We start from the raw sequence: 27,383 nt of genomic DNA on the forward strand, positions 1-27,383 counted from the left end.
CCCCAGCCCTGAGCCCTGGCAATGCATGGCTGCCCTGAAGCCCAACAGCTTTCTGTCTGTCCTCTTGGAATCTCCCCCATCCTTCAGCAATCTGGGGCAGGCTGACCTCTAAGCCACATAAGCTGAGCACAAATCAAAGAAGCAGCCCAGAATTTCCCCTTCCTGAATTGCACCACTGCCAACAAACTTTAATGTTTAATTGGTTGACCAGGTTTCAAAAAGCACATTCTTTAACCCGGCCAGTGACTCTGCCTGCCCCAGCCCCTGCCCACCAGCAGCCTCACTCCAGTTATCAAAGTGTCATTAGCAGAGACAGCTGCCTGTAAACAACAGGAATGTCAACACAACTGTCTCGGTCAACAGGAATTTAACTTTAATCGGTTCGTTACTTAAAGATACATCATCCCCTTTCTGCACTGTTATCTGCATCACTTTCAGACAAAGGCAGAGAACAAATTGGCAGCAGGAAGGGGGACCCCAGCACTGCCCCTCAGTCCAGCAGGTCTGTCCCTGATTTCCAGTTCCCTCCGTCCATGTATATATATTTGCTGGATTGCGGGTGAGGAGGGTCAGGAGTTCCTTGTTTAGCTGGAAACAGATACTACATATTTATAAATGTAAACTTGGCGAGCCGCCAGGCTCCTGCATTTAAGTGATTAACAAATGTTTCCCTTCAAGTGGACACCTCTTGCTCTAAATATATTTGACAAGAATGTAAAGAGTCGACTGGAGGGTAGAAAGGGCATACCGCAAGCATTTTCAGCACAGGCTGCCAGGAGGAGGAGGAGGAGGAGGCCGAGGCTCCGGCCGGCGTTTGCCGGGTGCCAGCTGAGTTCGCGGCGCGGGCGGGCAGACTGCCAGCACGCCGCAGCCTCCCTGCTGTTTAACGACAATGGATTTACTGCTTCTCTGCATATTGGTGTTATTTTGTGTAAACAAGGTTAACGCTCCTTTTAAATTAAATACACCACCTGGTGACTCAATGCCTGACCTTGGCAGCCAGCTTTCACCTGGGCTCCAAAAAGGGTGGGTGCCTTTCCCACCTGTGGGCTTCTCCTATTCCATAAAGTAAAATCATAGAATCGTAGAATCCTTTGAGTTGGAAAGGACCCTTAGAGGCCATCTGGTCCAACTCCCCTACAATAAACAGGGACACATACAGCTTGATCAGGCGCTCAGAGCCCCATCCAGCCTGACCCCTGAATGTCTGCAAGGACAGGGCACCCACCACCTCTCTGGACAACCTGTACCAATGCCTCACCACCCTTATTGTAAAAAACTTCTTCCTTATATCCAAACTAAATGTCCCTCTTCTAGTTTGAAACCATTTCCCCTTGTTCTATCACAGCAGGCCTGCTAAAGAGTCTGTCCCTTTCTTTCTTATAGCCTCTCTTTGGTAGGTTTGTAGGTAGGACTGTGCAGTGCAGTGAACTTCTGGGACTGATCCCACCTCCAGATACACAGGATGTCCAGGAATAGGAGGGTATTACTTTTGAAAGGAGGGTTATTCTTGCTTAACCTTGTGCTCAGTGCATTATTCCTGTTTAATCTGGGCCTGCCATTTCCCTCCTGCTTTCCCCTAGATAGTTCTCTTAATCAAAATGCATCTGATCTTCCTGGACTTCTCTTTTGTTCCTGGCCAGAAGGGAAGTTTCTAACCCTGGTCACCTCTTCCCCTTCTGGGAGGGATGGGCAGACTAACAGAGCTCTCCCTCTTCCCTTCCCGCAGTGGTAATCTGGAAAAGTAAAGCATTCTTATGTTCACCAAACATATCTAAGTCTTTTTTCTTCTAAAACATCATCTGTCAGAAAAGTTTAACTAAAGTGTTTCAAGAATAGCTGATTCTGTCACCTTAGACATCTACAGATGTCTCTCTATTAAGGCTGAAGTTCCTGCTTGTTTGTTAAGAAAATTTAGAAAAATCTTTAAGGGGAAAAAATCTGCCTTTTTCACATTGGAATTAAGAATGTAAAGCTCAATAGTAGCTATGTGGTAAAGAAAAACCTTTGAAGACTTCAATATACAGGTTCTGTGAAAGACTGAAGAGGGGCTGCTAGGTCCTCTGTGGAACCTCTGCTTAAAGGCAGTTCTTGGGTACATCCACACAGGTTTCCTACCTTTTTTCCATTAAAGTAGCTCATCTCTGTGACTTTGTGTTAGCCTCTTCCTTTCAGCTGTCCAGTTTAAATGGAGATACCTGCCTTTTTCTTCTAAGGGTGACTATCTACCTATCTGTTCCTATCTGTGGGTAGATTGGTCCATACTCACTCTTCCCATAGATCTTTGGAGAGATCCTGTCAGAATTTTTGCTGAGTGTTGGACCTCAGTGTTATTCTTTGGCAGTGAAATCATTCAACCATTTGATTTGTTCATATATATGAAACGTATTTGTTTTTATTAATTTTATATCTGCTGCTTTCAGTCTGATTGGCTCTCCCCTGGTTTTTGTGTTATGAGCTAAGTGGAGTTGAGAGTGTCCTATTTTTTTCCCTGGCAACTTTAATGAACTTAAACATAAATAAACAAACATTTAAATATCCAGAAAAGAGCGCTCAGTTGGATAATGAAAATAGAGATGGTGGGAAATCATCTGAGAGAATTTATTCAGACTAATAGTGATAAGACATTTTTTAAAAGAAAATCAGACAGGTACAAAATATGTAAAATAATACACTATAAATACACGTTCCAAATACCACTTTTCATCACACTTTTTGGAACAAATTCCCTTTTTCAGCAGCTGAGACACAGCTCATTTTCTGTTTTACATAAATTGCTGCACATTTAGAAGTGGATGATTCAAGTTTTAGTGCATGGGTGTTGCCCAGCTTGTAGGCATCATGCCTGTTACTACTCAAAAGGCTTATTCAGAGCTGGGGAAAATGATAGAGCTGTAAGCGAGGAGCAAAAAGTAGAGTTTTTTTCAGAGTGCTGCCACATTTGTTGTACAGATAAGGCAGTCTAATTAAACTATCACTGCAAAGATCCCAGATTCCCAAGGCTCTTCTCTTACTCTTAGCTGAAGTTTGGATTCAGTATTCCAAGAAATGTGGTCTCTTTGTGTATCAAGGCTTGTTCTCCTTTGCTCTGCAAAGAGACCCTGTTATCTGTATATGCGGGAACAACAGTTCTGCTTGGACTGACACTCCTGTCTGATTTCTTTTGGACTTCTCCCTCTGTAGTCTTACACAGCAGAATTGAACTGATAAACAAAATTTAGGCATCTGTAAGTCATGTACTGTGGGCATGATAAGTGGTGCTGCTGAATATGGGATACTTGCTCTTTATTAAACCTCAGAGAAGTAAACAAGTGAGAAAAAAAAGTTATTTAAATTAGCAACAGTACTGGCACACAAACAAATGGGATAAACTGACCGTGAATAAAGTTAAGTTAGAAATTAGAAGAAGATTTCTAGTCAATGGAGAACTGACACTCTTGAATAGCCTTCTAATAGATGTAGTTAAAGCAAATAATGAAACTAGTTTCAAGTTGGAGTTCAATGCATTTATAAATGGGATTATACAATATAGTTGCATAGCAGAGAACTGAGTTAACTGACCTTGGAAGTTCTTTTCAGTCTCATTATTCCTCCTAATAATTGTGTGGCACTAACCTTGAGCAAAATCTTTTTTTCACTTTTCAGTTCTAACTTACCCCAACTTCAAAAACTTTGGCTGAAATTTTGGGTTTCTGGCATGGAAATAGCCAGTTTTTTTTCCTCTGCAAAAATTCTTTAGGGTGAAGTGGTCCTGGAATGTTGCAGGAAAAGTTGTTCTGCTCATGCATTATAGAGCAGTTTCATGGAAAATAAATTAGGGCTTCCATCTCGGGAGGGTGGAAATGAAACTTGGCAGGGTGGGTCTCTGTGCAATTTGCTGCCTATGGAAAATTTACCCCAATTTTCATGCAGTTTCTGAGCTTCTAGAAAAAAATTACAAAGTTCATATGTGATCTGCAGAAACTTGCTGGAGTTCAGTAGCCAAATTTCCAGGTATCTCATGCACCAAATATGTGCCAACTCTTGTATGTATAACCAGATAACATATGTTCTCTGACTGAGGGGAGCGTGAGCCTCTTTGTGTCTGGGATACGAGGGTTGGAGCTGGACTTCAGTTAAAAGTTACTCCTCTTTGCTGAGAGCTGCTGTGATGCCAGAACTGAGAGCAGAGATAATTTTCTTGCTGCTTAATTCTTCCCAGCTGGAGCTAATGCACTGTGGAGGACAATAAGGAATGCACACCCATAATTTTGACATTTCCCAAATTTCATTGTGGAGCCATCAAGAATGAGCCAGGAAGGGACCTCAGGAGATTATCTACTCCTTTCCTGTGCTAGGGCACAAGAAGAAATGGTTTAGATAAGATTTGCCTATGCTTTTTAATGGCTGCTAGTGCCATAGGGTTCCTATGTGGTCTATTCTAGTGCTCAATGTTATTTACTTTCCTAAATCTTGTTAGTCAAAACGCACATGTAGAAGAATTTAATATTTTTACCTTTACATCTAGTTTTATATTTTTGAAAACTGTTGCCATTTTTTCCCTTCATCTCTTATCAAAACTTGAGCAAAATCAAGTCCTAAAAATGTTGGCTGCACTTCCTGGAACTCTCACCTCTGCTGTTGTTGTCCAGGGGTCCCTTTCTATTTGGGACAAACCTTTCTTAGATTACAGTGCACAGCTGTTACCATGCCAGTGTTGAGTAGAACTGAGGGGAAGCATCAATTGTTCCACAGATGGCACAGCGTCCCAGTAGGATGTTTACATTTATTTATTTTTTTCAATATGCCAACATTGTTGATTGAAACTGAATCCACCACCAACTGTATCTCTGCACAGCAATGCAGAAATTTTTCTTCAGATGTGATACTTTACAATTACTCCCCTTGAACTACATTTTTAAGATCTTTCCTTCAGTTAACCAAGACCACTTTGTCTTTAATGCTGCTCTCTACTTTCTGCAGATCCTGCTGGTTTGATATCCGCTCCTGGTGGAGAACTGCATTATCTCTTCCATTAAAAAAAGTTATTTGTGAAGTTTTGGGGACTTGACTTGGCAAGCTTTATGAACACAATATAAAATTGTGAAAGATTTGTTGGGATTTGTAAACAAGCTAATAAATACAGTCACTCATGTCTCTGATGTTGGAAACTTATAAACTCTCTCACACACACAGACACGTACACACAATGCTTCTTGGCAAAAGGATGGCAGAATGACTTTTAAACATACACACAGAGCATGTTGGAGTCAGGGCAGCACTGCTCTCATTCAGCTTTCCTAACTCCTGTGCTGCTCTGCAGTGGAATAATGCCAGTGAGAAAGGCTTTGGAAAACAAGAGAACTTGAATAAAATATAGTGGCTCTGTTGGGATTTCTCAGCACGTATAGTGTTTCAGTTTCACTCTCTCTTCCTCTTCCCTTGCTTTTTCTTGCCTTGTATTTCTTGATGTGTGCGTATCTGTGTGTGTGTCTGTGCCAGCTAGATGCCAGCAGAAACCAAATAAAAAAAAAATTGTTAATTTGATCATTCTTTCACTGCCTGTGTTCCACTCTGAAGTTCCTATTGTTTCTGATAATTCTGTTGCCGTGAGGGTTGGATTTTTGCCAACTGGGTGCCAAAAAGCCAGGGAAAATAAATAGATACATACTAGGGATTGTGGAGATTAAAATACCTACTGTTCTGAATTACCCAGGGGTAATTTGGAAATACCGGTTTGTTAAAGGTGCCTGATCCACTTTTATCATACACGGCATTACTGATGAATGAGCCAAAGGAGAGAGAACTTCTAAATCCTTGATTAACATTTTATTTATCTTTTTCACCTCTTTTTGGAAAAGATAGATATAGTGAAAAAACATATGTCACAAAGAGAAGAAAAATCACAGGTAGTGTAAACAGCTACCTCTGTTCCTGCAAACCGAGTGGTTAGCTTTCTTTATAGAAAGTAGAAAAGAAAAACCTTTTCCCTTGAAGTTGGACTGTGCAGTCTCACATGGTACATACTCGTTAGCAGGTTGACCACATGTCTCAATGAGATCAGTCTATCCTCGAGTAAGTACTTCTCTTTCTTCCATATCCCTGGGCAAAGCCAGTGTTCTGGAACTAAGATTTTGTACTTAACTATGAGATAGTTGAGTGGATTTCGCTTTAATAAGATTAAACAGAGCATGCATTTATCTGATCCAGGTAACATGAAGTAAGGAGACAAAAGAAATAACTATAGGAAGATGTGTTGAAGAAAACAAGTAAGCAATCTGGAGGTTAGCCTTTTGGGTCTATTGTGGCATATTCAATCTCTGTCTCAAATATGCTGATTATTTGTGAAAAAGATGCATTTGTGGATGCTATCTTCCGAGGGAAATAAAATACAGAGAATATTGCTTAGAAGCACAATGAAAGACTACAGTGCAGTACATCTATTGCTTCATTATAAAGCAAACTTTGTTTGTCTTGACAACAATTACAGTAATCAAGTTTAAGTAATTTGCAAGAGTTCCCATCTTTCAGCAACTGCTTTTTTTTTTTTTTTAATCAGCAGATGAATGAAATCACGCAGATTATTTTGCCCAGGCTTTCAGTATAAACAGGTCTGTTGGACTAAAATTAAAATATGTTTGACAACAAAAGAAGTAGGCTTCTCGGAAAGAAGGTTATTCCCTCTACATGAAGGAAAGCTATGGGAACCTCCCTTGCTGGAGTTGCTGCAGCACTACAGAGTGAGGCATACAGCACCATCTGAGCTGGGCAGGAGATGGGCTTCATGAGTGATTGAAATTTTCATTCCTTACTTCTATCACTCCTTTCTCTGCTTCCTAGTAGAAACAATTCTCTCAACCATTTCTCCTGAAGAAAAATATCACCAAGACAAACCAGCCTTGTGAAGAGTAATGGCTAACCTAATCAGATGCTCCTTTGTGTTTCTTACTAGGGCCACAGGTTCCCAAGGATTATATGGCAACATCAGAATCGCAGAACAATGGGCAAGTTTGAGATCAGATGCTTCCTCTATTGTTTCCAAAGCAAACAGTTCCAGGAAGCATGCAGTTCCCTGCATTAGAGCTCTGTTTAAAGACCTTATTACACTAAGTATACTACAGGAGATACAGAAGCAGATCAATATGTGGCTAAGTGTTTTAGCCTTACTTTTATTATGTTTGACAGCGATGACAACATTGTATGTATGTCCCATATAAGATGACTAATGTGTGTACGTGCATGAACCTCTGGCACAAACAGGTTTTCCCAAAACTTTTAGAGAAGAGCAAACTCTCCAAGGACAGATCAGAATATGGGTTAAATCTAAGCAAACAAACAGAAGAAGAAACTAAAGAAAAATAGTAATCAAACAAAACAATCCACTTTCAAGTCTTATGAGAAGCTGCAGTGGCACCAAAGTTTGGAAATGTCTTTCACAAGTGGTTTCAATCTAGAACGATTTCCAGGAAACGCTTGTCTAGAGTTCTGCTACAAAATGTGTCATCAGGGTGTTTTCCTGTGTTCCTTACCCAAAATGGGGGGAAGAACACTGTGAGGCAATGTGAAAAAGTGGAGAAATGAGACAGGAACTTTTGAAGTGAGCTGACAGTTTTCCCATGGGTGAAGATTCCCTCCAACACACCAGAAGTGAACCAACCAATACGAGCCATTTTTTTCCTGCAGATAGCTCAGTCACTGTAGTAGGCCAGCAGCCAGATGAGTGGTTTTAAAGAAGAGTTATGGTAGTTATAAAGAGGGAAATTTGCAAACACTGATAATAATACTCCTACACAGGAATGTTTGAGCCAGTCACACTACTCCCCCCCTTTTCCAGTGAGATTCAGAGTTACATAGGAACAGGAGATTGTTTTGGCTGGGATTAGATAGCACAGATGGTACCAAAATGTGTAACACCTACCACAAGTTCTTTAGTTTCGTATCATCTGCACAACAGTTCTTCTTGGCCTTTTAACAGTTCATTGAAAGGAGGAAGAGGAGAAAAAGACACAGGACAATTGCTGGAAATGTGCAGCAAGTGCTGTTTTATTTTATCTTTTGGGGAACCCATATAGGAGCATGTAGATATGTTCATATAAAATCTTGCATATATCTTCTGTGAGATGGTGTGAAACTTCACTTGGCTCTTCTCTTTCAAGAATCCCCAAAACTTGGCAAGTAAATCTCACAACACATTTGAGAATTAAATCAGTAATCATTTTGCACATACATGCAACGAGCTACAGGAATTTTAACCAATTTTCCCAGAATCACCAGAGGAGTTTGCAGCAGAGACAGCTCTTATCTCCATGGAGCTTCTTAGGAATCCCATGGACTTTGCTTTTCTGCCCTGACATAAATAGCATCAGTCTTCAGTTTTCTTCTCTGAGTCTGTGGGTCTTCTACATGGTCCATGATAAAACATTCTCTTCCTGTCCTAATTTTTTCAAACGTGTGCTATTGCAGCAATTCATTAACAGCTTCTGATTCCAGGAATATTTTACTGCTGATTCTGGAACCTTGCTTTATTCAATCCCTGTAGCTGTTACCTGCCCCTACAAAAGACTCTCATTTTCAGTGGGTTTAATAGGTTTTCCAAGGGTTGAGAAGAAGGAGAGTTGAAAATGTACCTCTTTTTTTAGTGAGAAATATAGAAATTCCTAAACACAGGCATCTGAGGTGCCAATGTGATGGACGTGCTAGAAATAATGAGACTTTCAGGTTAAGGTTGTCTAGGTTGCCCTTGTAACTTGATTGCAGTACGTACCCAACACTCCTAGATAGTTTTGATGGATTCCCTGTGATGTTATTTGATTTAACAATTAAGCTGAAAGCATGGAGCTTTCCCTGAGAATTAACTAGGAAGAGCTGATGGCCTAAATCCTCTGCCTTTTGAATACTCAGGTGCACAATTTAAAAGCACTGAGATTTTTTTCCCTAACTAATGAGAGACCTTTAGGTACACAGAGAAAAGGAAGGATCCAGGTCTCCAGATTAAATGGAGAGCTCTCTGCCTTAGGACTTCTAAGATGGCTAATGCTCAGGGAAGGATTCCTCCCGCCACATTTGCAGTGAGCTCCTGTTGAGATGCACAATGAGTAACACGAATGCCATTGCATTGAGTTCAGCAGCTCCACTGCAGAAGGACACAGGCTGCTGGCTCATTCTCACATGTACTTCTGAAGACTTTACATTTAGAATAACGATGAAACTTTAGTCAGAGAATTCAGTCTGAAAATGTACCTGTGCAAAAGAAATTCACAGTATTCAATGTGTCAGGAATGGAGAGCGGAACAGGGAGGCAGATGCAAGGTGTAATTCAAAGTCATTATACAACTTGCTGCAAATATTGTTTTCATAAAGCCAGCCTACTCATATTCTCAGATAACCCATCCTATTATTCTGGCAGCTACAGGACTCCTGAATCACACCTACTTGAACCTGAAGGATTAGAGGTTTTGCTCTTTAAATAGTAGAGCTGGGCTGGCCACATTTTTCAGGCCTCTTTGGAGAAGGAGAACTGAATTTTTTTTCTTCTCGCTAAACAAAAAAATCATTCAGGGCCCAAAATAGACATAAGCGAGCCTCCTCCTTTTGTAATTGTGTTTTTGAAAATCAGACACGTAAAATCTTTTGTAGCCGTGGGCTCGAAACTCTCTTTTGTGGAAACACTGGTGCACTGTAATTGGTTGAGTACCGCTATCCAGCCTGAGAGGGTGACCTTTCACACTCTGCCCTAAAAGAACACTATAGAAAGAGAGGTGGCGTAATCTGGGTTAAAGGCTTCTTACTAACATGTTGAGAGCTTGTTTCACACACACACAAACAGTTGCACGAAAGCCCCAGCCTGATGATAACTTAGCACTTTAGCATGGTGCTCTTGAGACAGCCCTCTTCTGAGAGAATAAAGAAGGGCCCCTTAGTTGAAATGCAGGACTGGAGCTCTTCATAACCACCGGGCAACTGTTACGAGGGAAAAAGAAAGTTAAAAGAGATGGAGAACAAAAGGGGCTATCCTCGTTACAAGGCTCTGGTTCTGAACCTGAAAAACTCCTCTCCGCTAATCTTTTTATTATTTTACTCTGTATAGCCCCAGGTTTTGACAGCAAAATCTCTTGTCTTTCTGGGCGAGCATATGCAGCGTGCTTTAAAAAATTTGTGTGGATCTGCTTCTTTCATGAGCTCTTTGTACGTGGGGAAAGAGGAAGAAAGAAGGTGAACATAGCTTATTTGGTGAGGAAATGAAGAGAAGGATAGGATGTTTCCAAAGCTAGAGAATTATAGCCAAGATGTAGCTTAACCAGTGTAAAGGCTCTAAAAACTACTGTGTTATTGTATTTAGCACATAGGAAGAGGTGAAGTTGTGCTTACTTAGGTGGTGTGCAGAGTTGAGGCTTTTAATGTTTGACTTCAGAAGGACTCAAGCCAACTATTCCAAGTCACCACTGCTGGTAAATGTCCTGGGTGCCTCCAGTGCCAAGAGATCCCTAAGCCTGCAGAGCCTTCCTGGAGACAGCCCTGGGCTGATGGGAATGGATGCTTGCATCCTAGCAGTCCCCTCACATCTTTAATGCTTACTTCATCACTAATGAATATTTGTAACGTGTTTTATGTAAATATAGGCATACAAAGAACAATTAACCCTCCCATTTTGCTAAGTTTAATATGTGATAGTTGAAGCTGTTTTTGCCTGTGCTGTTTTGCTGTTTTTTTCTTGATGGTTTTCCAATTATTCACCATCCTAAGCTTCAGCTTTCTCCTGTATTATCATTTTCCATTTTACTTACTTATTTATTGTTTGTTGTGCCCTGGCTTTCTTTCTTACAATTTCCCACATATTCAACAAAGTTAGTCTACTATTCCGAACTATCCCGATATTACTATTGTGTGTATAGTTAATTTTGATATATTCTTAGATGTTCTCGGTGATTTTAGTTAGAAAAAATAAAGGCAATTTAGAAATTACTGCAGTTTTCTATCTACCTATATCCCATATGACTTGCACAAGATAAAATGAGATTATAAATTTCTATATTTATCACAATATTAGAGACTCTCATGAAAGATTTTCTTCTGGTTAAGAGTTAATAGGACCTGGGAGCTCCAAAGCTGATGATGAAAGTCTTGTTTGACTCTAGATCTTATGGACCATAATAATCCTCCTTAAATTCACAATATGTGTATCAGGAAGCGCAAAGTGCCTGAGCTCTTACTTTCTTTCATGTTTCTGTTAGCTAAATGCTCCATTTGCTCTGCAGCATAGTTCAGCTTTTTCAGCCTCGTTCACTTTTCTGATGCTGGTGACTTGAGTTTCTGATCTTTTAAATTCCTGTTTTGATACTTTTTACTTCAAAATCCTTTGGAACTGTCAAGTAAATTTAGTCATAGAGCTATAATGACTATTACAACTTTGTTCCATAATGGAAGGCCTCAGTGCTTGTCATTCAGGCTGGTGAACACACCCTGAAGAGGACCAATAAGCTTCTCTGTTTCTAAACGAAGCAAATTCAACACCATTGAACTTCAGTTTGCTGTGAGTTAAAACTTGACATTTTTGCCTTTAGAGAGCAAGGCTCAAATTCCACTGATTTACAGGAAAGAATATGTTTGATGAGTTCATCATAGCCTATGGTGGGGATATTTTGTCGGAGTGCAGAATCACTGCACAAAATGGTGTGATTGACAGCCGGTAGGAAAGGTTGCAGCTGCTTGTGATGGAGAGCCATTGGCAGCCGCCAGTGGGAACTTCCCACAACATCCCTTGGAACCATGCAGAGCACTGGCTAGTTTTCCACATCCCCCCCTTTTGGGAACACCTAATTCTTTGCCTCACACCTACAGTTCAGGAAATAAATTGCTTTACTCCTGACAGACAAACTAGCTTGCATATAGGAGCAATTCGGTATCCAAAATGTATTTATAGATACATCTGAACAAACTGCTTGAAGGAGAACTCTTCAGAGAAATGTGGTCATTAAATATAAAGGAAAAAAAAAAAGGAAAGACAAACTGCAAATTTTATTTCTAAGCCCTTCCGCCAGGAAACGTTACGGAATTTAGGAAATGAGCTGCAGCTGACATGTCTGACAAATAACTCTCATGGAATCTATAAAGTGAGTTTATTTGTGCCATCTTTTACAGGAAGGGCTGCAGGGGAGTTTTGTAGCATTGCCACTGGGGCTGCTGAAACACCCGGCTGGTGATCAACATTTTGGATGCTCATGAATAACCGGAATATGAGCACCTTAAGCACAAATTCAACAAAGGTTTTTTCAAGTTCATCATCACATATGAGATTGCATCATTCATAGTGGCATTTATAGCCATCAGTACTATACAACCCATGGTAACAGATGACATTGCATGCTGAAAGAGGCCGTGAAAGGTCTTTCATACTGTTTCCTGCTCCTAATGACAGCTTTTACTGCCAGTTAGGACAGAATCCAAACACATGAAGTAATGATGGCTGTAGGTGTTGATTTGGATATGAAAAGTATAACCTAGCTTATGCAGCTATGATTAACAGAGACGATTTTTTCAGTGCATCCGTTGTTTGCACAATGCTAGAGAAAACAGCAGATAAAGGGGCAGAGAGAGTGGGTATGAGATAGGAAATTTGTTCTGTTAGCAAACAACTTGATGTGAAGATATGTTTTGTGTTGGTTGTGCTTGGACACCCGCAGACATTTGGACATCGTGCCCCTAGAGTCTATCCCAATTTACCATAGAGGAATACAGATGTCTGCAGGACTTACTATTAAGTTTTTAGGCTGGATGTAAGTGACAAATATCTCTTTTCCTATACTTGTTTTTGTTTGTGTGAGTATATTCTGCATACGTAATTTCATGTTTAGCCAAAACTTCCATGTCTGTAGAAAACTCATGAATATTTTATAGCTTTTGTTCATGAATTAATTCATGAGTTTTATAAATAGTGATAATTTGAAAAAATAATATGTCAGAAAGGCAATATCACTTTACTTATGAATGACCCCTTTCTCTTTTTCTTTTCCCTGGCTGGGGTATGTTTTCCCAAACAGCCTGTGAGGGAATTTACTGCTTTATTCACTTTTACCCCACCTTGGACAAAAGTGAACATACAGACATACACAACCATGATGCATGGTAACTTCTTTTCCAGCCTGCCTCTAAGCAGAGGCCTTTATCTGCACTGAAACATGATATCTGCAGGACGAACCTCTTGGTCAGTGCTGCCTGGGTCCCACATGGCCTGTGGGTCTGCTGCTGCCCAAGCCAGTGCTGATGGCTCGTGGCCGGGCGGGCTCACATTCCTGCCTGGAGTGTAATGAGTGCATGTGTGAGTGTGCGCGTGCACGTGTGCAATAAGTACCACAGGGTAATCCCCTTCCGATGACAGAAGCTTCAAGTGGTTACAAGCAGCAGAGCTGCTTTCAGCTGCCTGAGGTAACTGTCTGTAAAGTGCAAGGTAAAGAAATAATTAATTACATTTACTGGGTAAAATGGGGGAGATGATATACGATGGCGTGGTTTTATTGCAAACACTTTGATTCGACACGAGGCAGGGTTTTTGGTGACAGAAGTGCCGAGGCATAGAGCGCTTTTCTGCAGTGAAAGGTTGAATTTAAGTAAACACGCAGCGCGGTTCTACCCGTATCAGATGTTCACAACTGCAACGCGTGGAGGGGGAGGGAGCAAAGTGAAAGATGGAAACAGAAAGAAAAAACATCCCCGAAATTGTGAACATACACTCTTGCTGAGTAACCACATTCATAGAGGAGTGGGAGTGATTTGCTCTGACAACACAAGGCTGCTAATTTTGCTGAATTAACAGCACTTCCAGTAGTGGGAAGAGGGGAGGGAAAAACATTGATTCGTTATGGACATTCTCAGGATTATTAATTACAAGGTGTACAGGAGGTGTGTGGTCTACAGTATGACAGAAAGTTTGGTTGTGTGCCTCTGCTATGTTGCTTAAACAGCTAAATGTCTGGAGCAGCACACTTAAAAGAACAGGAAACATTTATATTTTAAAATAAAAGTAGGCTTATGCCTGTCAGTTAAAGGAAACAAGCTAGAAGATCAATTTGGATTCTTTCTTCACTCTAAAGTGGAGGGCATTTCACTAAGGGTCTTTAAATTAATGTAAACTCTTTTCATTCCTTGCATTTGGAATGACAGAAGTCTGAGATTATTCTCTATTGAAAAGATTAATATTTTCAATACAAACTTAGAAATCCACTTGGACAGCCTCGAGCTTCCAGCTGTTGTTTATGCTAATAGTCAGAAAATCCCAGTGCCATTCTCTTAAAACAAAATTAATAAAGAAACAGCCCATTGAGTTAATTTTGTGGAATTATGTTAATAAGCACAATTTGCACTGTGCACGTTTACTTTGTGGTTTGTGGCGAGTTTGTAGAGGTTTTGTGAGCAAACCCAAATGTGGTGACAGCAAAACCTTTCCAAAGCACAGGCTTTTATGCTCTAAGCACAGAATTTCCTTTTGTGGTCATGTGTGACGTTTTTTTGGATAATAAATGTCTGTAATAAGGTTTCCTTAGGTTGGCTCGGAGGGCCCGTGCCTCTGTTTTTAATGGCTGCATTCGGAGGAGTTTGGGTTACGTGTATTTTTTTAGAGTTCAAGCACTTCCAACAGACAGCATTTAGTTACATAGGGGCTGGTACAGAGAACCATGGCTGGCTCACCACTTCTGACTAGAGGTATTAAAATATATAGCTTTGCATCATCTTGGCTGGCCGTAAGGACACAGCTTAACCCAGCTGAGGCACCCAAGTGAGTTAGCTGTGAAGAACCAGCCTCAGCTCTGTCCCACATGCAGAGCCATTCTGGACTGATAGCAGATGGCCCTGGGACACTGGGAGAAGTTCTGGACATCCATGGGAGAAGCTGGAGTCAGGTGGCATTGAGGTGGGAATGCTCTGGTCTGACAGCACGTGGACTGCAAAAGTTTTCTGACTTCATGCTTCGTAATTTCATTCTCCTCCAACACAAACTGGGGAGAGAAGAAATATCCCCCCTCTGACGGTCTGGGTCATCTAAAGTGGCACTCTTCATGGTGGAAGGGAATACGTTTGCTGAGGAAACTGGTTCTATTCCTACATAATAAAAAAAGCAGATTATTTAAATAAAATAAAGCTGAAAGAGGTACCAACATGTTGCCAAATGCAAAGCTACCGACAAACCCCAACAAAAAGCCTTACCACAGAAAAGAAACGCCTTTTGTAAGGCGCTCTTTGTAGCAAATCGCTAAAAGTTGATTCCTGTAATGAATTAAAATATTCCAAAAGCTTAAAGCTTCTATCGCAGTTGACCTTTAAGGCATGTAGCAGCAAAGAAGTTAATACACTTTGCACATGTTGCAGAGCAACAGGTGGTAGAAAAACCCATGCGGGCTCCTCGCATTCCTTAGTTTTCAAACTGGTGGCCCCTGGTATTCTGGGATTTACACTACCTCCCCCAGGCTCTGACTGACAAGCTAATCGGTGTGCTGGGAAGCCCTAAGCTATTGATTCCACTGTAACAGAACACCTCCCAGTCAATGAAACTGCAATGAAATGCTTCAACAACGAAGAAAGGGAGGCATTAGGCTGTTGAGCAACTGGAAGAAATTTGCTTGTAGGTAGTGCGGCAGAAATGAAAAGGCTCTCGGGGGCACAAGCTTGAAAAGCCAGGTTATTAAAAAAGCCACAAAGCTGGAGTCTGGCTGAGTGGAGAAAAATAGTTATGGCTCAGTTAGGCGTATCTAAAAGGAGGAGGGAGGGGAATGCAGCTTTCAAAATTGCGTTAATCCCCCATGTACTTAATTTCTTTTCTTTTATAGCAGCTTGTAGTATAGCAACAAGTATTCAAGCAGTTAATAATTTTAAACAGTTTAACTTTCCGTAGGCAATATATCTTTAGCTTTAATTAGAATTTTATTTTAGTAGGGGGAAAATATTAAAATGACATTCTGATCATCCTCTAAGATGGAAAATATATGATAATATGAATATTTTATTAGACAAACTATTATTAAACAGCTGCTGCAAAATCTTGGCCACTGATTAGGAAGGGTTGCTGGAAATTCAGGTCACTATCTCCTAATAATGGCCAACAGCCTCCTCTCACAATAATGACCACTGACCCACCAACAGCAGAAACAAAGGAGTCCCAGATATCTCCAAACAGAATCCCAATATCCTCAAAGCAGAACTGCATATCTGCAGTGCCAGCCATGGGATAGCTTCTGTTTGGGGTTAAAAACCATCATTTCTGTTCCTTTGGATTCTCTTATAATAGTAAAAAGCATTTCTTTTTTTTTGGTTTGTTTTTTGTTTTTTGTTTTACCACCCAATAAGGAGTTTGCTTTGACAAGCAGCTGGAATCTCTTGCCAGGACAAAATGCCTCTGTGTGCTGTGTGGGCACGGCTTAAGTGCTGTCTTCATCCCAAACTGGATGAAAAGATGCTTGATACTGCAGGATAGCTGAAGGGGTGGCAGCTCAGCCACTCTGATTTGGCTGGGGGCAAGCTGTCAGAGCAAAGGCTGGAATTTGCATCTGCCATTAATTGAGGAGCCTGGGTTTGCTGACCTTCAGGCAACACACGGGCTCTATCTATTTACTCAGTCTTTTCCTGAGTAAGCTGTCATGTTTTATTTTGGGAAGTCCTCTCCCTCCAGAGTGGGACACTGAGCGCAGTAAAAAATGTACAGGCCTTGATTGCACATAAGGCAAAACTGTATGGGCTTAGGCGGCCAGATTATTTTTCAGTGCCAATAAAATGGCTGACATTGTGCATAAACCCCAGCAGAAGTGGCCTTTCTGGAAATTTCTCATCCCATCAATTATTGCCTGCTGTAGGTTCAGGAATTTTGCCTCAACCAGTCGACAGAGGTGGCTGTTCTGCAGATTTTTTTGGTGGTGGTGGTGCTAGTGCCATATGTCTGAGTCTGTATATGATTATAAATGCCTATAGGGACTGTCTTGCTGTAATGGAGTGCTCTGCGCACAGAGAGGAAGGAGAAGCTAAAGTCTAGGCTCAACTTGCTGAGCTTTGTTCATCTCTCAGTCTTATATAGCCCTGCTCAGCCACCTTTGCTCATGTGCACCATGTGTGGTGGAGCACTGAGCTAACCTCATAACCAGAGTAGGAAAAAACCCTTCTTTTGTTAAACGTATTGTCTGATGAAGAGAGGCACATACACAAATAATGGATCATTCCTAAAGCTGACCCATATCTGTTTGCCTCAATTCTGTTCTCATCCTTGGATAGAATTCCTCTGAGGTTGATGGACATACATCGAAAACTTGGATTTGTGTCAGCAATGTTAATTAATCTGAATCCAGAAATATGCAGCTCAACACAGTGGAGTCCTGTTTTACACTTGTACAGCCTGGGCCAAACACTCTCATGGACTTTCCACTCATTGACATGAAATGCTTCTGCCATGAAATGCATATGAGCAATACACAGCTTAGCTGAATAGTAGGCCAACAGCTGTAGACCTAACTAATAAATTTTCTGAATGCCATGTTATCAATGTTTGGGATGTTCTTCTAAACCCACATACTCCTACAAGGAGTTGATTTCTTTTTTCCAATCACTCATTTGTTTTGGCCTGAGAGATGTTTAAATTTTAGGGACTTCCGTGGTTATCTGATGACATGAAAAGAACACTAAGGAACATAGTGTGTCCATTTTTAATGTGAGAATTTAGTAAATTTTTACAGCACTTTTATTTTATGATGGGAACATTACCTATTAGGAAAAGCAATTCTGAACTCTTTTATTTCACCAATTAGAAATGACTGTTTTACAAGTAGCTTCCAGTTTAAATATTTCAGTCTCATTTTCCTTTAAGAGTCTGTAAATCTTGCTTTTCCTAATGTTTAAGAAATTGAGCATTAAAAGCTTTGAGTCTTTTTTCAGTGTATAAGCTATGAGCTTGTGTGGGCCTTGTATGAACAAAGGGTATGCTTGTTGCTGATATGCAGTCTATTCTCCTTCTCTTACTTTGCCTTTCTATGAACATCGCTAACAGGAGAACTGGAGGGTAGAGGCTTGGAGACAGGGAGTTCTTTTCTACTGTTCACATGAAGAAATAAAAAAAAAAAAAAATTCTCAAAGATGATTTAAGTCAGGAAGTTTATAAATATCCAAGGATGGCTGAAACACCTTGGAGAAGATAATCAGTTCTGTTTATTCTAGATGATTGTTAATAACCCTGTAATTATTGACTACTATTAGTGAAAATGTAAAAACAACTAATAGTTGCTTAAAAAGGGGAGAAGGTAAAAACCTCTGGGATTTAATGCAAATGGGCTTCAATCAATGGGCTTTTAAGCTTCCTCTAGGTTTTAGATCAACAGCAAAGTCAGGGCTGGCATGGCTTGTAGCGGCTGTTAATGCAACACATGCCTATCATTTGCTGTTGACAGGCATTAATAAAAAACTAATCTGAGGAAATTATGAAAAACCTACATATTATGGAATCTGGTTTATGTTTTGGCATGTGGCAAGCATTGGTCTAATACAAAGGAAACCATCATGTATAAACTTTACAGCCATTGTTTCCACGGTAAGGGCAATTATTTTTCTTTTCTTTTCTTTTCTTTTTTTTTTTTTTTTTTTTTACTATGTATGATTTTTTAATTGCCTCAAGGCCCGTACAGGTTTGCTTTGTGGCACCAAGGGTGTTAGTTTCAAGCTTTCTTTTACAGGAGCAAGAACCTTAAGCAGCTGTTACTGACTGCTGTCAGCAATAGGAAAGTTCAGCTTTGCGACATCCCTTCTTGAGCTGACTCTGCTCCTCTTCCTCCCAAGCACTGGCTCCTCTTGCATTTTTCCTGCATTTCCTAAAACTTGAAACCTTCCTGGATTTCCTTAGATATCCCCCTTCCCCCTTTTTTTTTCCTTCTTTTTTTTTCCCTCCCCTTTTTGGAGGTGCATCACCAGCAGAATTACACATACCACATGCCACTGCCCTGTATTCAACTGCCCTGTATCAACTTTGCCTTTCTCTTTTCATCTGCAAATTGCTCCACTGGTGTTGATGACACAAACACACTTTGTGCACTGATATCTTCTCCTAAGTTTATCTGGAGCTGCTGGGAATTCATTGGATTTCCTTTCCTCCCCACACAATGTCAAAGCTTACTAGTTTCATCCCATCCACCAGGCAGCATGTGTTATGTCTTAAGACACTGCAAAGTTTAATTATACTTAATTTGAGGTGTGATAAATTCTTTTTTATTTTTTTTTTCCTTTCTCTTTTATCCTCCTTTATCTGTCTCTGTCACAAAATGATTATTTTTTATTTATTTATGGCAGTGTGTGTTTGTAAGCTCCTTGGTAAATTCTTACCATATTGATATGGTTTTGTCAGTGCGGAGTATTGTACTAACAAACTCTGAAATATCTAAAATGAATGCATGAGGGAATTGAAAGAGAAAAAAGAAAAGGAAGAAGAAAAAAGACATAGAAGGCAATCAATAGGATAAGGGTGAGAAAAGGGGTGAAACAATTCTATAGATAGCCAGCCTGGAATGTGAGCACTAAGAGGAGTCTTTGGGTAAATTCAAGCCAGATTTGGCCTGCAGCTCTTAGCTGGCAATTCCAGTAGAAGAGCAGGCCTCTACCCTGTGGTAAAGAGGTACAGAAAAATGCCACTTTGAATTAGTTTCAAAATGTTGCTGTGATGCAGATGAATGGCTTCTAGATGCCGAAGTGCAGTGCACCAACATAATAGCATATTGTTAAGTCACACTGCCATTAAAGGATATAGTTATTAATCAAATTAAGTCAAAACACAAAGCGAGTACAAATTAGTATCAGATGACATGTCTCACTGTGAGCAGCGAAGGAGGAATGGAGGGAACCTGCCATTTTAAAAGAAAACAATCTTTCAGAAACCTAAAACAGAAGGTGAGGGAGTATCCTGCTACACAGGAACTGGCAGCTGGTATGTGCTATCTGGACAGTATTTGTCTTTACATTCAGATGACAGTCCTTGAGTGCTGCAGTGTAATTGGTGTCTCAGAAGCTTGGGCTAAACTCTGAATAGCGTTTGTTTTTGGAGATGTGGAAAATGTTTACCAGGAAAGACAATTGCACTTGAAATTTAAGGGGCTCAATATTTTTATATCTTTTTTTCTGTCTTGATACACATCGTGTCAGTGTATTTTATTTTATTATTTTATCTCCAGAAAAAATATTAATTCTTGTTGAAAGATAAATTGGGAGTGGGAGGGGGTTTAAATCGTCATTTCATTAAGTTCTGCAGAAACCCATCATTTGTGGGTTACAAAACTCCAAATATTGTGATTTGTGCATGTTTGCCTCGACAACCTTCCACAACAAGAAGCAATTCTCCACTTCATCCCACACGAGCACATGGTTACCCGTCAATATAGGGACAGCATGTGTCTCTGTGCACTGCAATTTTAGCTTCAGCTGTCTATATTCTTCCAGGTATGGCTAAACTTGATGAGTATTTTCTTGAAAACAGTGATACTTGTGATACTCACAGTGCCTAAAGCAAATGTAACCACATTTAGTGGTGTTGAAGGCTTTGGATTCTCCATTATGATGTGCATCCTTGCAGTAAATGTACTTTCTTTATGGATCATCAGAAACATAAAAATGGATGCAGAGTCTGCTGTGCTGGTGGAAAAGAGGCCGTTTCCTTCTCTACTTTGACATTCCTGTGTCTGCTCAGGCATTAGATGCTTGGCCAGCATGAGATAATCTAACTTAAAAATGACTGTGAATTTTGTTTACAAATAGTTTGGTTTTTATTGGTGTGTGTGTGTGTAATTGTTGGTTTGATTTGGAACAAGACTGGTAGGTGGCTTTGTGAGTTACCTGTCAACGTTCAAGTGTGTTTACTTCATTAATGGTTTCTGAGTGTGAAAGTTTGTTTCACTTCTGCTCTCACTTCCGGAGCCTATGGTTTCCTCATCATCGTGACACTCCCAAGCCTGCTGCTAACATACTGCTGCAGAGGAGAATGTCATCGCATGGGATTACAACCTTAAACAAAAGTCACAACGGCAAGGCAGTCAATCTCAGGTGAATTGCTTAAACAGTGCATGTTTGTATTAGCTCAAATGTTAATATAGGCTGCTCTCTGCCATTATATGTTTGTTATGGGTGACAACACCTGGAGAATATATCTGTCAGGACCGGACAAAGAGCAAACATTGCTCTGACTCAGTTCCTCACTAATAAATGCACTGAGATGTCACATAGTTTGTTATAAGTCTTCTTGTAAGGTATTACTCTATAAGATGAAAGAGAGACCTACAAAAACTGAAAATAGGGATACAGAAATCCAGGAGGGGTATTTGTGGATGACGATAACAAATATTCACTGACTATAGTAGAATTGATTGAGTCACTAATGGGTAGCAAATCATCTCCTTTCTTAATCGTGGCCTTTTGGTGATAACAAGTTTATAGGGTATCTCAAGGGTACATGCATATGTATCATGATGAATAGAAGCAAAGAAAGAGGATGGCATTCATTTCAGGGAGATTCTGCTTGAAATCTCGGAAAGACGCAGTCCTAACAGGCTGAGCTCTAGTAATCTTTGACTACATGCTTTATGCTCTTGAAAGGTCACATCATCATTTGCTTATGCTGTGGCTAAAATATGGCATGATGAGCAGGTCTGTAAAGCATTTTCACGGGTGTTATGTTGTGTGACAGCAAAGATTTGGAAATCTGAAGGAACAAAGGGTGGAAGGCTTCTACCATCCTAAAGCAGGTCTCAGCATGTAGAGAGGCTGCTCTGCTGCTGGCTGCAAAACAGACTAAAAACAACACATGTGCTTCAATCTTCACTCAATTGGAATGGGCTTAAGAAACACCTTCAATTATTTGCTCATTTGAGACCTGAATGGGATGGGAATATAGCAATCATTATAGGGTGTTAAATCAGCCTTTGTGTAATTGGGCACAGCTTCCCTGAAGCAAGTACAGTTGCACCTGTTTGAACCAGGGCTTCATCTGGTCTGCTGAAGGTGAGCTGGAGACCCACCAACACCTTTCAGATGGATCTACCATAAGTCAACAAATGATGATAACAACCTTCAATTGCAACAGCAAATGCTCTTCATTCCAGGAGAAGTGTTTGTAGCCACAAGGGAATAGTGGGAAATAAACCTGTTTTTTGAGAAAGAATGGGCTTTCCATAAGTAGCTGAGATTAGTTCTGAATGTTTGCTCCATCATCGAGCAAAGTAATGCAGCCATCTCTTTCTGTTCTATCTATAGAGATAAAGAGGAAATATAGGAAGCTTATACAAATTAAGGACTATGTATGTATGGTCACATATAAAGGTAATAATAGATTCAAAGAGCTGTTCCTAGCTGTATCTACATTAAAAAATTCTGATGATAAAACTTAGTTAAAAACAGTTAGCAAGATACAATCAGCTTTACACGTTAAATATTCCAACCCCAAAAAGGAAACAAAACAGAATCAAAGCTTCTAATCAGTTTATGATCCAGAGATCTTGCCAGCCAAACTCATTGGAAGAAGTAATGTAAACAGAAAGATGCAAGCAAAGTCAGTTAAGTGGAATTTAAGCTGTCAAGCTACAGTGTAGAACTCCATTACCATATCTCCTCGCGTTTTTTTTTAATAGTATTCTCTGAAAAGCACTAGATGTAATAAAGTCAATTTAAAATTTGTTCTACCAATCTTTTGCATCTGTAATTTTCCCATTAAATGTAAATGCCCATGAGGCATGCTATTTGCATTACATTGCATTTGCAGTCTTTAAAACAAACTATAAATCCCCTCCTTGTTTCATGTGATTGATGCTGTGTGTATAAATACCACCATAAACCTCAAAGGGGGCTAACAGTGACAGTAAATTAAAGTTTTCAAGTCTGGCAGCATCTCAGCACTTCAGCCCTTGATCTTAAGCAGCGTTGTTAACCCCCGCCTCATTGCCCTCCTGAACTCACCTTTTTTTTTTTTCTTTTTTTTTCTTCTTTTTTTTTTTCTTCTTTTTTTTCCCCCTTTTTCCCTATTCTATTCCTACTCTGATTTCCTTGGGAAACACCTTCTCATCCATACAAGCTGGACCAAGTCAGGAATATGCTGTTAATTAACAAGAGGCTGCAGCTGCTTGCCAGATAGGATGGGGCCTTAACTTAGCTGCCTTGGAATATCTGAGTTCAAGACTCTCAGGGCATATTGGCTTGGAAAGCAGCAGTTAGCTATGGCTCCCATGATTATCCAGCAGATTTCCAATGGCTAACTGGCTTTTGGGGTACTTTTTTTTTTTTTTTTTTCTTCTTTTTTTTCACCCTTTTTCTTCTCCCCTCCATGATTGCCTTTTTCTGGTTCATTTTTAGGCCACATACAAAAGAAAAGGGATGAAGAAATGAGAGAAACATTATCCAAGGTTGAAGAAATGTATTCTTCAGTTTCCCAGTTAACAGGTAATCCTTGTCTACCTTATTAAGTCTTGCTGTAAAGCCTACAGCCTTGATTTGATCTTGTTGAGTCTCGATGTCTATTACTGTTTAAGTAGAAAGAGACACTATTTATGCCAAAAGCATCTGAAAGACTGTTGTGGCTAAAGGCAGCCTCTTCACAGGTGAAGGTGTAACAGAGGCTGTAAGGTAATGCCTACTCGCTCCTGCTAAGGGTCTGGCTCTCTTTGCATTAGAACCAAGAACAGTAGCTCAGCACTAAGTCCTATAGTGAGAATTTTTGTACTTAGAAAGGAAAACTTACTTATGAGAAAATATATACTGCAACTACCATACAAAATGTACTTAAATCTATGAGGAGGAGGGAATTATTTTCTGATTGAGAAAGTGTTTGTAGATGTGATTTCTAAAGATTGTGTTCAGTGGTGGAAAGGAGAGGTGAGGAAAAGAAACATGAGAACTGAGTGATGGTGGGGCTAATCAATGAATTCACACTACTAATCTCCACCTGAGACTGAGAATGTGGGAGTGAAATGGCCATGGTAGATGCTGCTTGGGATTTGCAGGCCTCTAGGGAGGAAAGTCTACAGAGCTTTCCCTATGCTTTCTTCTTCCACCTTATGTGTTCAGGGTTCTTTTCTGCCTATAGACGATATTTTAATTTGGTATTTTCTCTTAGTCTCTTTATGCTATAACTTCTAGAAGTTGGTGATATCCAAAGTCTTGTCAGGCCTCTTTGTGACATAGATTGCATGATAATGTAAATGCTTTTACTGCAACCTTTCTGAAGAGTGTAACTTTTTGGTAATACTCAGGAACGTGAGATATATATTTTCAGGAGAAAGCAGCTGATATATGCAAAAGGAGTGAAAACAAACTGGAAGTGTTATGGTAACAATGGTAGCCTGAAATAAAACAAGCAATGTTGTTAAGTCTGGATTCCCTTCAAAGCAAATTTAACAATGACTGAAGGTGTAAGGCATTAGCATTTTTTCCTGAGCACGAGTATGTTATGTTTGTCTTTGCTGAACATCAATAATTGTATTCAGCAGTCTGTGCAGAATGATGACTCAACAGGTACATGCTGATGGTTGTTCAATTTCCCTTCCTGTAAAACTGTTCCCTATTTTGGGAAGTAGTTACTTGAGCACCTCAAATAGCCAAAGGAAACCAGAGTGTTACACTTGTGACAAAGAGGTTCAGAGGTGTCCGGATCATGTACAGGCAAGCAGAGGTTTATCCGTGTCTTTTGACTGATATTTGGTGATGTTTTCCTGAACCTTGTGAGGTCTGAGCTTATGACGTCCTTCCAAAACTGTACAGTTGGACTGCATTCTGCTCTCTGATGCATTTGATAGAGGTCTAGGGATGCAGTCCCTAATCTTATGAAAAAGTCACCAAATGGCTCTTCTAACGCTTTAAAAGTTCACTCAAAAGCAGAAGTTCAATGTGTGTCTTGCAGGTCAGTGAAATAACTTGGGACTTCCCTTCTCCTAGCAACGAATCCCTTGAGAGCTAAGTTTACTGCAGACAGATACAAATTTACAAAGTGAAAGGAATGAAAAGCAATTCCGATAGTACTAATATATATACACACAAACATCTATATATTTTAAATACACTTAAATTTCATTAGCAATGATTGTTTAGAGAAACATCATTACATTCCTGGGCTTGGGAGCCTTCTCCAGGGTTGTGAACAATCAAAGATTTATTTGAGCTTTCTGCACACTGGGAAATGAAGACACAGAATCTCATTATCATGTCTATTAAAAGGCAGAATCTGGGGTACATCTAAGAAAAGATGTATTACTTTTTAAACTGCGCTGCAAACTGTGAAGTACTACAGGGACTTGAACTATTTAAAAATACTCTGGGCTTATGAGTAAGAAAAAATAGGGTCTCTTTCCCAAACAGTATAAAAATATCACACCATTAAGTTCTGCTGTTATTACAGTCTTGGAAATATGATTGTATATACTTTTCCTTCAAGCTGGTTGATCCCTGGATTTGAAGTTGGGGTCGAGGGACCGTGGAGGGCTACCAGAGTGAGTTACTTAGGGGACAATGCAGTGGGGGGTATGAACAATGACCAGTTAAATTCTAGTTAACCCCAATTATAAACCTTCACCTTTGTTAATTAGATTAATTAATCAGCAGGCACTATACTTACAGTGTGTTGGAGGCATACCATCCAACGTTTTCACCATTTATTAAAAGTTAAAATCTTTTATGTCATCAGTCTATTGCACGAAAATGGCCATGCAATGTATTGCAATAAAGGTAAAATCAGGTTAAGTTTACCTATAAATTAGAGGGTAGCATTTATTATAACCATCCTTCTTAGAAGTGAAAAATTTGCCTTGCAAGCACTTTCTGTAGTTATTAAAGATCTCCGAGCTATGAATCTGAGAACTTAATTAAAAGCAGCAGAGATATGTTCAAGGAAGGAAAGAGAGGAGCTAAACATCAGTACTGGCAAATTTCTCGTGTTTTCTGCATCTTGTTCCTCCTCTGAATAGTGCATGAAATTCTGCGTGCAATGGGACAGTGTCCTAATGTGCTGACCTCTGGAGAGCTGAGACCAGTTGAGGTCTGGTTAGGGCACAGGTGGTAGGAAATGGGTTTTATCCTGAAGCTGAAAGGTTGGTTCCATCTTCTGAGGCCCTGGTGGTCACAGCTCCACAAGGAATTCCCACAAGGTGAGAAAGCAAAAGGCAACCTCAAAATGGACCTGGTTGGCCTGTGTTGGCTTGAGAAATCCTTTTCACGATAGCTGGAACAGCTCACCCCCTTTCATGCTAGCAGAAACCATAGAAGTAGTTTGCATAAACAGGGACAAGTTTTGCTCTCAGTCCCGCACGTGTAATAATTTACACTAACCCTTCTGAGTACAAGGGAGATAATTCCTAATTTATATTTGTGAGAAAGATCTGTTTTGTCCATGGGATACTTTCAACAGAATGAGTCAAAGCAATTTATATGTGCTCACGAGCTCCAGAACAGTCCTGTGAAGCAGTGAATATATAAAATATAAAATACAGAAATATATCTCCACTTTACAGCTGTGTGAACTGAAGCACGGGAGCTCAGTTCCCGTCAAGGCAATGGTTTAGACTCTCATTTGGGTGAGAGATCTGCAGTGACAGTATTCAAAGGGGTCTACAAGAAAAGTAGTTGTCAAAACTCGAATCCTTCTGAACATTTTATAACGTTTCTTTAAAAAGTAGTTGCAGAACGGTAGCAGAAAGCAACGTGAATCATGACAATGGTTTTACACTCCAGCAATGTGGCAAGGCTTTTCTATGCCTGCAAAGCTGGAGCTTCTCCTAACTGCGGTTCCTTTTGTGTGTGTCACGATTTGATGATTTTGAGAGAAGATCTTTTCTTGGCTAACCGCGTGGATAAAATACTGCAGAAATCTTTCTGAGATTTGTTCAAGAAGCCACGTTTTGGCTTTGGAAGAGAGTTTTAAATGTGAAATGTTTGGGGGATCTGTGTCTGAAAATGTGTGTTTATGTAAGAGGTAGCTGCATAGGATTTCTGGCACTATATTCCTATACTTTAAATCATGTTGCATGGTTGGAAGGTCTGTGCTTAAGGAACTTGAAGGGGAGCAAACCATGTTCAGAACATGGAAGAGACGAGGAATAAATGCAGGAAGAGCATTTTAAAATTGTCACTGAAGGTAAATAGGAAGTGGGTTTAGTCTTAATTAAGACCTATGGGTTTGTTGCAGTTGTGCTGTATTGAGTACCCAGAACACTGCCATCTTTTTCATAGGTGAAGAAGTGATATTGTTGTGTTAGACTCTCCTTGAAAACCAAACAATCTCATGAGGCAAGCAGACAAAAATTCCAGATTATGGAAATTAATTAAAGCACACAGTACTGCCTTTTTAGTGTTCAGACTCAACTAATTAGGGATTAGATTATTCAAGAGCAGCAGATCAGTTGGGATTGTTTTCTGTAAAAATC

General features: G+C 40.0%; 1 long non-coding RNA gene across 6 annotated transcripts in view; it reads left to right on the plus strand.

Annotated features, from left to right (window-relative positions):
• Window positions 1-27,383, plus strand: part of LOC125698245 (uncharacterized) — a 352,601-nt gene that overhangs the window by 65,017 nt on the left and 260,201 nt on the right. For 4 of the 6 annotated variants that reach the window (XR_007379135.1, XR_007379132.1, XR_007379129.1 and 1 more), the window contains exon 2: window positions 23,326-23,412. The exons of 1 other annotated variant lie outside the window; for it this stretch is intronic. This is a non-coding gene — a long non-coding RNA (uncharacterized LOC125698245). Of the gene's footprint in view, window positions 1-20,893; window positions 21,028-23,325; window positions 23,413-27,383 lie in introns of those variants that run through there. One more of the 6 variants, XR_007379133.1, reaches the window with a different exon arrangement.

The sequence above is a fragment of the Lagopus muta genome, chromosome 10, assembly GCF_023343835.1.
Source record: "Lagopus muta isolate bLagMut1 chromosome 10, bLagMut1 primary, whole genome shotgun sequence".
NCBI classification, from domain to species: domain Eukaryota; kingdom Metazoa; phylum Chordata; class Aves; order Galliformes; family Phasianidae; genus Lagopus; species Lagopus muta.